The sequence below is a fragment of the Oncorhynchus mykiss genome, chromosome Y (assembly GCF_013265735.2).
Source record: "Oncorhynchus mykiss isolate Arlee chromosome Y, USDA_OmykA_1.1, whole genome shotgun sequence".
NCBI classification, from domain to species: Eukaryota; Metazoa; Chordata; class Actinopteri; order Salmoniformes; family Salmonidae; genus Oncorhynchus; species Oncorhynchus mykiss.
The window spans coordinates 45,725,915-45,742,244 of NC_048593.1; positions in this window are offsets into that span (position 1 = coordinate 45,725,915).

Sequence of the window (16,330 nt, forward strand, 5' to 3'; positions counted from 1 at the left end):
CATCAGCTTTATACTACCCTGTAATACCATCAGCTTTACACTACCCTGTAATACCATCAGCTTTACACTACCCTGTTATACCATCAGCTTTATACTACCCTGTAATACCATCAGCTTTACACTACCCTGTTATACCATCAGCTTTATACTGTGGTGTCATACCATCAGCTTTATACTATGGTGTAATACCATCAGCTTTACACTACCCTGTAATACCATCAGCTTTACACTACCCTGTTATACCATCAGCTTTATATTACCCTGTTATACCATCAGCTTTACACTACCCTGTAATACCATCAGCTTTATACTACCCTGTAATACCATCAGCTTTACACTACCCTGTAATACCATCAGCTTTACAGTACGGTGTAATACCATCAGCTTTACAGTACGGTGTAATACCATCAGCTTTACACTACCCTGTAATACCATCAGCTTTACACTACCCTGTAATACCATCAGCTTTACACTACCCTGTAATACCATCAGATTTACACTACCCTGTAATACCATCAGCTTTACATTACCCTGTTATACCATCAGCTTTATACTACCCTGTAATACCATCAGCTTTACACTACCCTGTAATACCATCAGCTTTACACTACCCTGTAATACCATCAGATTTACACTACCCTGTAATACCATCAGCTTTACAGTACGGTGTAATACCATCAGCTTTACACTACCCTGTAATACCATCAGCTTTACACTACCCTGTAATACCATCAGCTTTACAGTACGGTGTAATACCATCAGCTTTACACTACCCTGTAATACCATCAGCTTTACACTACCCTGTAATACCATCAGCTTTACACTACCATGTAATACCATCAGCTTTACAGTACGGTGTAATACCATCAGCTTTACACTACCCTGTAATACCATCAGCTTTACACTACCATGTAATACCATCAGCTTTACAGTACGGTGTAATACCATCAGCTTTATACTATGGTGTAATACCATCAGCTTTACAGTACCCTGTAATACCATCAGCTTTATACTACCCTGTAATACCATCAGCTTTATACTACCCTGTAATACCATCAGCTTTATACTATGGGGTAATACCATCAGATTTACACTACCCTGTAATACCATCAGCTTTATACTACCCTGTAATACCATCAGCTTAACACTACCCTGTAATACCATCAGCTTTACATTACCCTGCAATACCATCAGCTTTTCAGTACGGTGTAATACCATCAGCTTTATACTACCCTGTAATACCATCAGCTTTACACTACCCTGTAATACCATCAGCTTTACAGTACGGTGTAATACCATCAGCTTTATACTACCCTGTAATACCATCAGCTTTATACTACCCTGTAATACCATCAGCTTTATACTACACTGTAATACCATCAGCTTTATACTACCCTGTAATACCATCAGCTTTATACTACCCTGTAATACCATCAGCTTTATACTACCCTGTAATACCATCAGCTTTATACTATGGTGTAATACCATCAGCTTTACACTACCCTGTAATACCATCAGCTTTATACTACCCTGTAATACCATCAGCTTTATACTACCCTGCAATACCATCAGCTTTACAGTACGGTGTAATACCATCAGCTTTATACTACCCTGTAATACCATCAGCTTTACAGTACGGTGTAATACCATCAGCTTTACACTACCCTGTAATACCATCAGCTTTATACTACCCTGTAATACCATCAGCTTTATACTACCCTGTAATACCATCAGCTTTATACTACCCTGTAATACCATCAGCTTTATACTATGGTGTAATACCATCAGCTTTACACTACCCTGTAATACCATCAGCTTTATACTATGGTGTAATACCATCAGCTTTACACTACCCTGTAATACCATCAGCTTTATACTACCCTGTAATACCATCAGCTTTATACTATGGTGTAATACCATCAGCTTTACACTACCCTGTAATACCATCAGCTTTATACTACCCTGTAATACCATCAGCTTTATACTACCCTGTAATACCATCAGCTTTATACTACCCTGTAATACCATCAGCTTTACACTACCCTGTAATACCATCAGCTTTACAGTATGGTGTAATACCATCAGCTTTACAGTACGGTGTAATACCATCAGCTTTACACTACCCTGTAATACCATCAGCTTTACACTACCCTGTAATACCATCAGCTTTACACTACCCTGTAATACCATCAGATTTACACTACCCTGTAATACCATCAGCTTTACACTACCCTGTAATACCATCAGATTTACACTACCCTGTAATACCATCAGCTTTACAGTACGGTGTAATACCATCAGCTTTACACTACCCTGTAATACCATCAGCTTTACACTACCCTGTAATACCATCAGCTTTACACTACCATGTAATACCATCAGCTTTACAGTACGGTGTAATACCATCAGCTTTACACTACCCTGTAATACCATCAGCTTTACACTACCATGTAATACCATCAGCTTTACAGTACGGTGTAATACCATCAGCTTTATACTATGGTGTAATACCATCAACTTTACAGTACCCTGTAATACCATCAGCTTTATACTACCCTGTAATACCATCAGCTTTATACTACCCTGTAATACCATCAGCTTTATACTATGGGGTAATACCATCAGATTTACACTACCCTGTAATACCATCAGCTTTATACTACCCTGTAATACCATCAGCTTAACACTACCCTGTAATACCATCAGCTTTACATTACCCTGCAATACCATCAGCTTTTCAGTACGGTGTAATACCATCAGCTTTATACTACCCTGTAATACCATCAGCTTTACACTACCCTGTAATACCATCAGCTTTACAGTACGGTGTAATACCATCAGCTTTATACTACCCTGTAATACCATCAGCTTTTTACTACACTGTAATACCATCAGCTTTATACTACCCTGTAATACCATCAGCTTTATACTACCCTGTAATACCATCAGCTTTATACTACCCTGTAATACCATCAGCTTTATACTACCCTGTAATACCATCAGCTTTATACTACCCTGTAATACCATCAGCTTTATACTACCCTGTAATACCATCAGCTTTATACTATGGTGTAATACCATCAGCTTTACACTACCCTGTAATACCATCAGCTTTATACTACCCTGTAATACCATCAGCTTTATACTACCCTGCAATACCATCAGCTTTACAGTACGGTGTAATACCATCAGCTTTATACTACCCTGTAATACCATCAGCTTTACAGTACGGTGTAATACCATCAGCTTTACACTACCCTGTAATACCATCAGCTTTATACTACCCTGTAATACCATCAGCTTTATACTACCCTGTAATACCATCAGCTTTATACTACCCTGTAATACCATCAGCTTTATACTATGGTGTAATACCATCAGCTTTACACTACCCTGTAATACCATCAGCTTTATACTATGGTGTAATACCATCAGCTTTACACTACCCTGTAATACCATCAGCTTTATACTACCCTGTAATACCATCAGCTTTATACTATGGTGTAATACCATCAGCTTTACACTACCCTGTAATACCATCAGCTTTATACTACCCTGTAATACCATCAGCTTTATACTACCCTGTAATACCATCAGCTTTATACTACCCTGTAATACCATCAGCTTTACACTACCCTGTAATACCATCAGCTTTACAGTACGGTGTAATACCATCAGCTTTACAGTACGGTGTAATACCATCAGCTTTACACTACCCTGTAATACCAGCAGCTTTATACTACCCTGTAATACCATCAGCTTTATACTACCCTGTAATACCATCAGCTTTATACTACCCTGTAATACCATCAGCTTTACACTACCCTGTAATACCATCAGCTTTACAGTACGGTTTAATACCATCAGCTTTACACTATCCTGTAATACCATCAGCTTTACACTACCCTGTAATACCATCAGCTTTACAGTACGGTGTAATACCATCAGCTTTATACTACCCTGTAATACAGGGTTTATACTATGGGGTAATACCATCAGATTTACACTACCCTGTAATACCATCAGCTTTATACTACCCTGTAATACCATCAGCATTATACTACCCTGCAATACCATCAGCTTTACAGTACGGTGTAATACAATCAGCTTTATACTACCCTGTAATACCATCAGCTTTACAGTACGGTGTAATACCATCAGCTTTACACTACCCTGTTATACCATTAGCTTTATACTACCCTGTAATACCATCAGCTTTACACTACCCTGTTATACCATCAGCTTTATACTGTGGTGTCATACCATCAGCTTTATACTATGGTGTAATACCATCAGCTTTACACTACCCTGTAATACCATCAGCTTTACACTACCATGTAATACCATCAGCTTTACAGTACGGTGTAATACCATCAGCTTTACACTACCCTGTAATACCATCAGCTTTACACTACCATGTAATACCATCAGCTTTACAGTACGGTGTAATACCATCAGCTTTATACTATGGTGTAATACCATCAACTTTACAGTACCCTGTAATACCATCAGCTTTATACTACCCTGTAATACCATCAGCTTTATACTACCCTGCAATACCATCAGCTTTATACTATGGGGTAATACCATCAGATTTACACTACCCTGTAATACCATCAGCTTTATACTACCCTGTAATACCATCAGCTTAACACTACCCTGTAATACCATCAGCTTTACATTACCCTGCAATACCATCAGCTTTTCAGTACGGTGTAATACCATCAGCTTTATACTACCCTGTAATACCATCAGCTTTACACTACCCTGTAATACCATCAGCTTTACAGTACGGTGTAATACCATCAGCTTTATACTACCCTGTAATACCATCAGCTTTTTACTACACTGTAATACCATCAGCTTTATACTACCCTGTAATACCATCAGCTTTATACTACCCTGTAATACCATCAGCTTTATACTACCCTGTAATACCATCAGCTTTATACTACCCTGTAATACCATCAGCTTTATACTACCCTGTAATACCATCAGCTTTATACTACCCTGTAATACCATCAGCTTTATACTATGGTGTAATACCATCAGCTTTACACTACCCTGTAATACCATCAGCTTTATACTACCCTGTAATACCATCAGCTTTATACTACCCTGCAATACCATCAGCTTTACAGTACGGTGTAATACCATCAGCTTTATACTACCCTGTAATACCATCAGCTTTACAGTACGGTGTAATACCATCAGCTTTACACTACCCTGTAATACCATCAGCTTTATACTACCCTGTAATACCATCAGCTTTATACTACCCTGTAATACCATCAGCTTTATACTACCCTGTAATACCATCAGCTTTATACTATGGTGTAATACCATCAGCTTTACACTACCCTGTAATACCATCAGCTTTATACTATGGTGTAATACCATCAGCTTTACACTACCCTGTAATACCATCAGCTTTATACTACCCTGTAATACCATCAGCTTTATACTATGGTGTAATACCATCAGCTTTACACTACCCTGTAATACCATCAGCTTTATACTACCCTGTAATACCATCAGCTTTATACTACCCTGTAATACCATCAGCTTTATACTACCCTGTAATACCATCAGCTTTACACTACCCTGTAATACCATCAGCTTTACAGTACGGTGTAATACCATCAGCTTTACAGTACGGTGTAATACCATCAGCTTTACACTACCCTGTAATACCAGCAGCTTTATACTACCCTGTAATACCATCAGCTTTATACTACCCTGTAATACCATCAGCTTTATACTACCCTGTAATACCATCAGCTTTACACTACCCTGTAATACCATCAGCTTTACAGTACGGTTTAATACCATCAGCTTTACACTATCCTGTAATACCATCAGCTTTACACTACCCTGTAATACCATCAGCTTTACAGTACGGTGTAATACCATCAGCTTTATACTACCCTGTAATACAGGGTTTATACTATGGGGTAATACCATCAGATTTACACTACCCTGTAATACCATCAGCTTTATACTACCCTGTAATACCATCAGCATTATACTACCCTGCAATACCATCAGCTTTACAGTACGGTGTAATACAATCAGCTTTATACTACCCTGTAATACCATCAGCTTTACAGTACGGTGTAATACCATCAGCTTTACACTACCCTGTTATACCATTAGCTTTATACTACCCTGTAATACCATCAGCTTTACACTACCCTGTTATACCATCAGCTTTATACTGTGGTGTCATACCATCAGCTTTATACTATGGTGTAATACCATCAGCTTTACACTACCCTGTAATACCATCAGCTTTACACTACCCTGTTATACCATCAGCTTTATACTACCCTGTAATACCATCAGCTTTACACTACCCTGTAATACCATCAGCTTTATACTACCCTGTAATACCATCAGCTTTACACTACCCTGTAATACCATCAGCTTTACAGTACGGTGTAATACCATCAGCTTTACAGTACGGTGTAATACCATCAGCTTTACACTACCCTGTAATACCATCAGCTTTACACTACCCTGTAATACCATCAGCTTTACACTACCCTGTAATACCATCAGATTTACACTACCCTGTAATACCATCAGCTTTACATTACCCTGTTATACCATCAGCTTTATACTACCCTGTAATACCATCAGCTTTACACTACCCTGTAATACCATCAGCTTTACACTACCCTGTAATACCATCAGATTTACACTACCCTGTAATACCATCAGCTTTACAGTACGGTGTAATACCATCAGCTTTACACTACCCTGCAATACCATCAGCTTTACACTACCCTGTAATACCATCAGCTTTACAGTACGGTGTAATACCATCAGCTTTACACTACCCTGTAATACCATCAGCTTTACACTACCCTGTAATACCATCAGCTTTACACTACCATGTAATACCATCAGCTTTACAGTACGGTGTAATACCATCAGCTTTACACTACCCTGTAATACCATCAGCTTTACACTACCATGTAATACCATCAGCTTTACAGTACGGTGTAATACCATCAGCTTTATACTATGGTGTAATACCATCAGCTTTACAGTACCCTGTAATACCATCAGCTTTATACTACCCTGTAATACCATCAGCTTTATACTACCCTGTAATACCATCAGCTTTATACTATGGGGTAATACCATCAGATTTACACTACCCTGTAATACCATCAGCTTTATACTACCCTGTAATACCATCAGCTTAACACTACCCTGTAATACCATCAGCTTTACATTACCCTGCAATACCATCAGCTTTTCAGTACGGTGTAATACCATCAGCTTTATACTACCCTGTAATACCATCAGCTTTACACTACCCTGTAATACCATCAGCTTTACAGTACGGTGTAATACCATCAGCTTTACACTACCCTGTAATACCATCAGCTTTATACTACCCTGTAATACCATCAGCTTTATACTACACTGTAATACCATCAGCTTTATACTACCCTGTAATACCATCATCTTTATACTACCCTGTAATACCATCAGCTTTATACTACCCTGTAATACCATCAGCTTTATACTATGGTGTAATACCATCAGCTTTACACTACCCTGTAATACCATCAGCTTTATACTACCCTGTAATACCATTAGCATTATACTACCCTGCAATACCATCAGCTTTACAGTACGGTGTAATACAATCAGCTTTATACTACCCTGTAATACCATCAGCTTTACAGTACGGTGTAATACCATCAGCTTTACACTACCCTGTAATACCATCAGCTTTATACTACCCTGTAATACCATCAGCTTTATACTACCCTGTAATACCATCAGCTTTATACTACCCTGTAATACCATCAGCTTTATACTATGGTGTAATACCATCAGCTTTACACTACCCTGTAATACCATCAGCTTTATACTATGGTGTAATACCATCAGCTTTACACTACCCTGTAATACCATCAGCTTTATACTACCCTGTAATACCATCAGCTTTATACTATGGTGTAATACCATCAGCTTTACACTACCCTGTAATACCATCAGCTTTATACTACCCTGTAATACCATCAGCTTTATACTACCCTGTAATACCATCAGCTTTATACTACCCTGTAATACCATCAGCTTTACACTACCCTGTAATACCATCAGCTTTACAGTACGGTGTAATACCATCAGCTTTACAGTACGGTGTAATACCATCAGCTTTACACTACCCTGTAATACCAGCAGCTTTATACTACCCTGTAATACCATCAGCTTTATACTACCCTGTAATACCATCAGCTTTATACTACCCTGTAATACCATCAGCTTTACACTACCCTGTAATACCATCAGCTTTACAGTACGGTTTAATACCATCAGCTTTACACTATCCTGTAATACCATCAGCTTTACACTACCCTGTAATACCATCAGCTTTACAGTACGGTGTAATACCATCAGCTTTATACTACCCTGTAATACCATCAGCTTTATACTATGGGGTAATACCATCAGATTTACACTACCCTGTAATACCATCAGCTTTATACTACCCTGTAATACCATCAGCTTTATACTATGGTGTAATACCATCAGCTTTACACTACCCTGCAATACCATCAGCTTTATACTACCCTGTAATACCATCAGCTTTACACTACCCTGTAATACCATCAGCTTTACACTACCCTGTTATACCATCAGCTTTATACTACCCTGTAATACCATCAGCTTTACACTACCCTGTTATACCATCAGCTTTATACTGTGGTGTCATACCATCAGCTTTATACTATGGTGTAATACCATCAGCTTTACACTACCCTGTAATACCATCAGCTTTACACTACCCTGTTATACCATCAGCTTTATACTACCCTGTTATACCATCAGCTTTACACTACCCTGTAATACCATCAGCTTTATACTACCCTGTAATACCATCAGCTTTACACTACCCTGTAATACCATCAGCTTTACAGTACGGTGTAATACCATCAGCTTTATACTACCCTGTAATACCATCAGCTTTATACTGTGGTGTACTATACTTTACGTTTCAGGGAATAGGGTGCCTTTTGGGACACAGTCTGCCTGTTATATTTGTATTTTGTCTGAATCCCCATTAGCTGCTGCCAACAATTAAAAACACGACATTTCATTTTTCTAAATATTTTTGAAGTTACATATCTTGATTGTTGACAAGCACAACAGTTTGGTTGTCAACAACGGACTAATGAAACAGATAATGAAAAGATAGATTTTTGATGGAATTTTCCTTTTCTGGGGGATTTCGTCAGGCTGCTGCTCTACTACAATACAAAATGAATGTGTACGTGTGGGTATGTTATCATGCGTATGTGTCTGTGTCTCTTCACAGTCCCCGCTGTTCCATGAAGACATACATTCAAACAATGTCTTCATTGTGTTTTAAAAAATGAAAGCATAGGCTGTCTTTGTTCACCATTTCAATAAGGAAAGAGCAAGAGCAGTATTAATGACCATCAGGCTCAGACAATATCCATAATGACTGTAGAGAACATACTAACACTTCCAGACCCAAGTAATGGAATCCAAGTTTCTGGGTGTGTGGGGTAACGGGGTCAGTGACTCGAGAGGGAGAAAGAGTAGTGGTGGTATCAATAGGCTGGTAGATGGGGGGGATTGGGCCAGGCACGTCCAGGTGTTAGGACAGGGTGTCCTCAGTCGTGGTCAGTCGTGGTCCAAGAAGGGGAGACAAGGAAAAGAGATAAGATGTTATCATGGGTACACTACATACACTGGGGACAGAGAATAATAACTGGTGTTGCTGGGGACCCTGGGTAATCTGACAAACACACACACACACACCTGTTTGACCTCTCTGTTGGTCAATTCAGGTAGCATTCAATGTCCTGTGTCTGCGTTCACCATGGCAACCAGCATTGTTAATAAACAGATGTGCAGAAGGATAATCAGCCTCTGTGTCTGTGGATCCTTTCCCCTTTAACATATTTTTTTCATGTCAGCCAGGCCCATCTTTTCAAATAAACCCCATTTTATTTAAATCTCTATTTGAGTAAAATAAGTTTTTGTAGTTTGTGGTCAACAAGAAGATCATGATAATTCTTAAAGTGAGAACAATTAGTTTCGCTGGCTGATACGGTTTCTACTTAGAGATACTATAGCGGTAAATTAATAGATGACATTCACTGCTATAAATCTGTCTCCAATATAATCGCAGAATTAATACAGACCCACCGAGGACCTTCACCTAGCCTAGTTATGCAAACTTTTATTTACATTTTTATTTAACTAGGCAAGTCAGTTAATAAGAACAAATTCTAATTTACAATGACGGCCTACCAAAAGGCAAAAGGCCTCCTGCGGGGAGGGGGGGTTGGGATTAAAAAAATAAAATACAGTATATATATATATAACTATGGGACAAAACACACATCACAACAAGAGAGACAACACTACATAAAGAGAGACCTAAGACAACAACATAGCAAGGCAGCAACACATGATAACACATTATGGTAGCAACCCAAGATAACATGGTAGCAGCACAACACGTTAGCCGCACAAAGCATGGTACAAACATCATTGGGCACAGTCAACAGGACAAAGGGCAAGAAGGTAGAGACAACAATACATCACACAAAGCAGCCACAACTGTCAGTAAGAGTTTCCATGATTGAGTCGTTGAATGAAGAGATGGAGATAAAACTACAACATGGCCACGGCAGACCCATTGTGTAAAAATGAAAATCTTTCTCTGTGTTAAAACGTGTCCCAGTACAACACGCCTAACCTCAAATCTAGTTCCTTCACCCTTAGAGGGCACTCAGGGCAAGTTTCAGAACTAGATTGGCAGTTAGTAAAGCCAGCTATGTGAACTAGATTAGCTGTTAATCTAGCCAGCTATCTAAACTAGATTGTCAGTTAGTCTAGCCAGCAATGTAAACTAGATTAGCTGTTAGTCTAGTCAGCTATCTTAACTAGATTGTCAGTTAGTCTAAACAGCTATGTAAACTAGATTTGTAGTTAACCTAGCCAGCTACCTAAACTAGATTTGTAGTTAACCTAGCCAGCTATCTAAACTAGATTGGTAGTTAACCTAGCCAGCTATGTAAACTTGTAGCAGTCATGGCCGAATGTTGATGGAGCACGCAGGGTAAATGCCCAGGGGCCCCCATTGATGTTGTTAGTCATTCTCACACAGAAGGAAACCAGTATATTTGACTTTGCCACCTATTGTTATCTCCAAAGTTTCCGCAAATTCACAATAGAGATAGAAATAATAAAATGAAGCTCCTGTAGTATGGACAGCCCAGCTATTGAACAGTTTGGTAATATGGATAGCCTAGCTATTGAATGGTTTGGTAGTATGGACAGCCTAGCTATTGAATGGTTTGGTAATATGGGTAGCCTAGCTATTGAATGGTTTGGTAGTATGGACAGCCTAGCTATTGAATGGTTTGGTAATATGGGTAGCTTGGCTATTGAATGGTTTGGTAGTATGGACAGCCTAGCTATTGAATGGTTTGGTAGTATGGACAGCCTAGCTATTGAATGGTTTGATAATATGGACAGCCTAGCTATTGAATGGTTTGGTAATATGGGTAGCCTAGCTATTGAATGGTTTGATAATATGGGTAGCCTAGCTATTGAATGGTTTGGTAATATGGACAGCCTAGCTATTGAATGGTTTGGTAATATGGGTAGCCTAGCTATTGAATGGTTTGGTAATATGGGTAGCCTAGCTATTGAATGGTTTGGTAGTATGGACAGCCTAGCTATTGAATGGTTTGGTAATATGGGTAGCCTAGCTATTGAATGGTTTGGTAGTATGGACAGCCTAGCTATTGAATGGTTTGGTAATATGGGTAGCCTAGCTATTGAATGGTTTGGTAGTATGGACAGCCTAGCTATTGAATGGTTTGGTAATATGGGTAGCCTAGCTATTGAATGGTTTGGTAGTATGGACAGCCTAGCTATTGAATGGTTTGGTAGTATGGACAGCCTAGCTATTGAATGGTTTGGTAGTATGGACAGCCTAGCTATTGAATGGTTTGGTAATATGGGTAGCCTAGCTATTGAATGGTTTGGTAGTATGGACAGCCTAGCTATTGAATGGTTTGGTAGTATGGACAGCCTAGCTATTGAATGGTTTGGTAGTATGGACAGCCTAGCTATTGAATGGTTTGGTAGTATGGACAGCCTAGCTATTGAACAGTTTGGTAATATGGACAGCCTAGCTATTGAATGGTTTGGTAATATGGACAGCCTAGCTATTGAATGGTTTGGTAATATGGACAGCCTAGCTATTGAATGGTTTGGTAGTATGGACAGCCTAGCTATTGAATGGTTTGGTAGTATGGACAGCCTAGCTATTGAATGGTTTGGTAGTATGGACAGCCTAGCTATTGAACAGTTTGGTAATATGGACAGCCTAGCTATTGAATGGTTTGGTAATATGGACAGCCTAGCTATTGAATGGTTTGGTAGTATGGACAGCCTAGCTATTGAATGGTTTGGTAGTATGGACAGCCTAGCTATTGAATGGTTTGGTAGTATGGACAGCCTAGCTATTGAATGGTTTGGTAGTATGGACAGCCTAGCTATTGAATGGTTTGGTAATATGGGTATTCTAGCTATTGAATGGTTTGGTAGTATGGACAGCCTAGCTATTGAATGGTTTGGTAATATGGGTAGCCTAGCTATTGAATGGTTTGATAATATGGATAGCCTAGCTATTGAATGGTTTGGTAATATGGGTAGCCTAGCTATTGAATGGTTTGGTAATATGGATAGCCTAGCTATTGAATGGTTTGGTAATATGGGTAGCCTAGCTATTGAATGGTTTGGTAATATGGGTAGCCTTGCTATTGAATGGTTTGGTAATATGGACAGCCTAGCTATTGAATGGTTTGGTAATATGGGTAGCCTAGCTATTGAATGGTTTGATAATATGGACAGCCTAGCTATTTAATGGTTTGGTAATATGGGTAGCCTAGCTATTGAATGGTTTGATAATATGGGTAGCCTAGCTATTGAATGGTTTGGTAATATGGACAGCCTAGCTATTGAATGGTTTGGTAGTATGGATAGCCCAGCTATTGAATGGTTTGATAATATGGGTAGCCTAGCTATTGAATGGTTTGGTAATATGGATAGCCTAGCTATTGAACTGTTTGGTAATATGGGTAGCCTAGCTATTGAATGGTTTGGTAATATGGATAGCCTAGCTATTGAACTGTTTGGTAATATGGATAGCCCAGCTATTGAATGGTTTGGTAATATGGATAGCCCAGCTATTGAATGGTTTGGTAATATGGATAGCCCAGCTATTGAATGGTTTGGTAATATGGATAGCCCAGCTATTGAATGGTTTGGTAGTATGGACAGCCTAGCTATTGAATGGTTTGGTAATATGGACAGCCTAGCTATTGAATGGTTTGGTAATATGGGTAGCCTAGCCCACTTGTTTTCCATTGTCATTTTAGCTGTCTTTATCCAACCTTTATCCCTTCAGTATTCTTTTCCATTTCTCTCATGTCTGCTAGTGCCATCAGACTCAAATTCAACATCCGCTTCCGCCATTTCCTCATGGCCAAAGTCGTAAAGAATTCTCTCGACTCTCATTGGCCTGGAGAGACCCAGACACACTGGATGTGTAGCACCTTCTTCATAAACTTGACCTTGAAATCTATGTCTTTAGTTGAATAACATTGTACCCAAAACTATTGAAACTAAAAATAAATGCCTAAATGAATTGTGCACACAGAGAGACGTTATAATTTATAATTGTATTATTGATTCAGGCAGAAATGTAATTCGTTGTTGGGTACTTTACTGTCAGCAAAAGTCCACGGTGTTGTTGTCTCAGCCTGTAATGGATAAATAAACATCAGTTCTGCTCTGCTCTGCTCTGTTCTGTTCAGTTCTGTTCTGTTCTGTTCTGCTCTATTCTATTCTAATCTATTTATTCTGCTCTGCTCTGCTCTGCTCTGCTCTGTTCTGTTCTGTTCTGTTCTGTTCTATTCTATTCTATTCTATTCTATTTATTCTATTCTGCTCTGCTCTGTTCTGTTCTGTTCTGTTCTGCTCTGCTCTGTTCTGTTCAGTTCTGTTCTGTTCTGCTCTATTCTATTCTAATCTATTTATTCTGCTCTGCTCTGCTCTGCTCTGCTCTGTTCTGTTCTGTTCTGTTCTGTTCTATTCTATTCTATTCTATTCTATTTATTCTATTCTGCTCTGCTCTTTTCTGTTCTGTTCTGTTCTGCTCTATTCTATTCTAATCTATTTATTCTGCTCTGCTCTGCTCTGCTCTGTTCTGTTCTGTTCTGTTCTATTCTATTCTATTCTATTTATTCTATTCTGCTTTGCTCTTTTCTGCTCTGTTCTGTTCTGTTCTGTTCTGTTCTATTCTATTCTATTCTATTTATTCTATTCTGCTCTGCTCTTTTCTGCTCTGCTCTGTTCTGCTCTGTTCTGCTCTGCTCTGTTCTGCTCTGCTCTGCTCTGCTCTGCTCTGTTCTGTTCAGTTCTGTTCTGTTCTGCTCTATTCTATTCTAATCTATTTATTCTGCTCTGCTCTGCTCTGCTCTGTTCTGTTCTGTTCTATTCTATTATATTTATTATATTCTGCTCTGCTCTTTTCTGCTCAGTTCTGTTCTGCAACAGTTCAGCCACAGCAGTAATATTCATACTTTTGTTAAACATTTCAAACTATATTTTTGATGTCATAAAAAAACACATACAAAAAAAAACAGATATCACAATACCCCATACTGACATCACAATACCCCATACTGATATCACAATACCCAATACTGACATCACAATACCCCATACTGACATCACAATACCCCATACTGACATCACAATACCCAATACTGACATCACAATACCCCATACTGACATCACAATACCCCATAATGACATCACAATACCCCATACTGACATCACAATACCCCATACTGATATCACAATACCCAATACTGACATAACAATACCCCATACTGACATCACAATACCCAATACTGACATCACAATACCCCATACTGACATCACAATACCCAATACTGACATCACAATACCCCATACTGACATCACAATACCCCATAATGATAAAGTAAAACACGTTTTTAGAATTTGTTTTGCACATCTATTGAAAATAAAAAAACTGAAATATCTAGTTTACATAAGTATTCACATGTACTGTAGGCGTGTGTGAGCTCTAGCCATGTGACTTGAGCCTTCGATGACGTTTACATCACCTCTCATAATAAATCTCACAATGTTCCACACAGCAACCGTTCACCTTTAAATGTCACATGGCATTTACATGAAAGTTCTCTTATTCCAAGTAGGTTTCACTTTTACACTTATTTTCCACATATAATATATATATATATATATATATATATAATGTTATATAATACTAACAATTATAATAATATACAGTACCAGTCAAATGTTTGGACACACCTACTCACTCAAGGGTTTTTGTAGAATAATAGTGAAGACATCATAACTATGAAATAACACATAAGGAATCAAGTAGTAACCAAAAAAGTGTTAAACAAATATATTTGTGTTTGAGATTCTTCAAAGTAGCCACCCTTTGCCTTGATGACAACTTTTTGAACACTATTGGCATTCTCTCAACCAGCTTCATGAGGTAATCACCTGGAATACACTGCAATTAACAGTTGTGCCTTGTTAAAAGTTAGTTTGTGGAATTGATTTCCTTCTTAATGCGTTTGAGTCAATCATTTGTGTGTGACAAGGTAGGGGTGGTATACAGAAGATAGCCCTATTTTGTAAAAGACCAAGTCCCTATTATGGCAAGAACAGCTGAAATAAGCAAAGAGAAACAACAGTCCATCATTACTTTAAGACATGAAGGTCAGTCAATATGGAACATTTCAATAACTTTGAACAGTTCTTCAGGTGCAGTTGTAAAAACCATCAAGCTCCATGATGAAACTGGCTCTCATGAGGACCGCCACAGGAAAGGAAGACCCAGAGTTACCTCTGCTGTAGAGCGGGGGGGGGGGGGGGGGGGGGGGGAACTCCAGTCCTCGAGGGCCTGATTGGTGTCCTACCCCCCCCCCCCCCCCATCCCCAGCAAACACAGCTGATTAATCAAATTGCATTCTAAACTGAAGATCATGATTAGGTGATTATTGGAGTCAGGTGTGTTAGCTGAGGCCTGGGGGCAAAACTGTGACACCAGTCAGACTCTCGAGGACTGGAGTTGCCCACCTCTGCTGTAGAGGATACGTTCACTAGAGTTAACTGCACCTCAGAATTCAGCCCAAATAAATGCTTCACAAGAGTTCAAGTAACAGACACATCTCAACATCAAATGTTC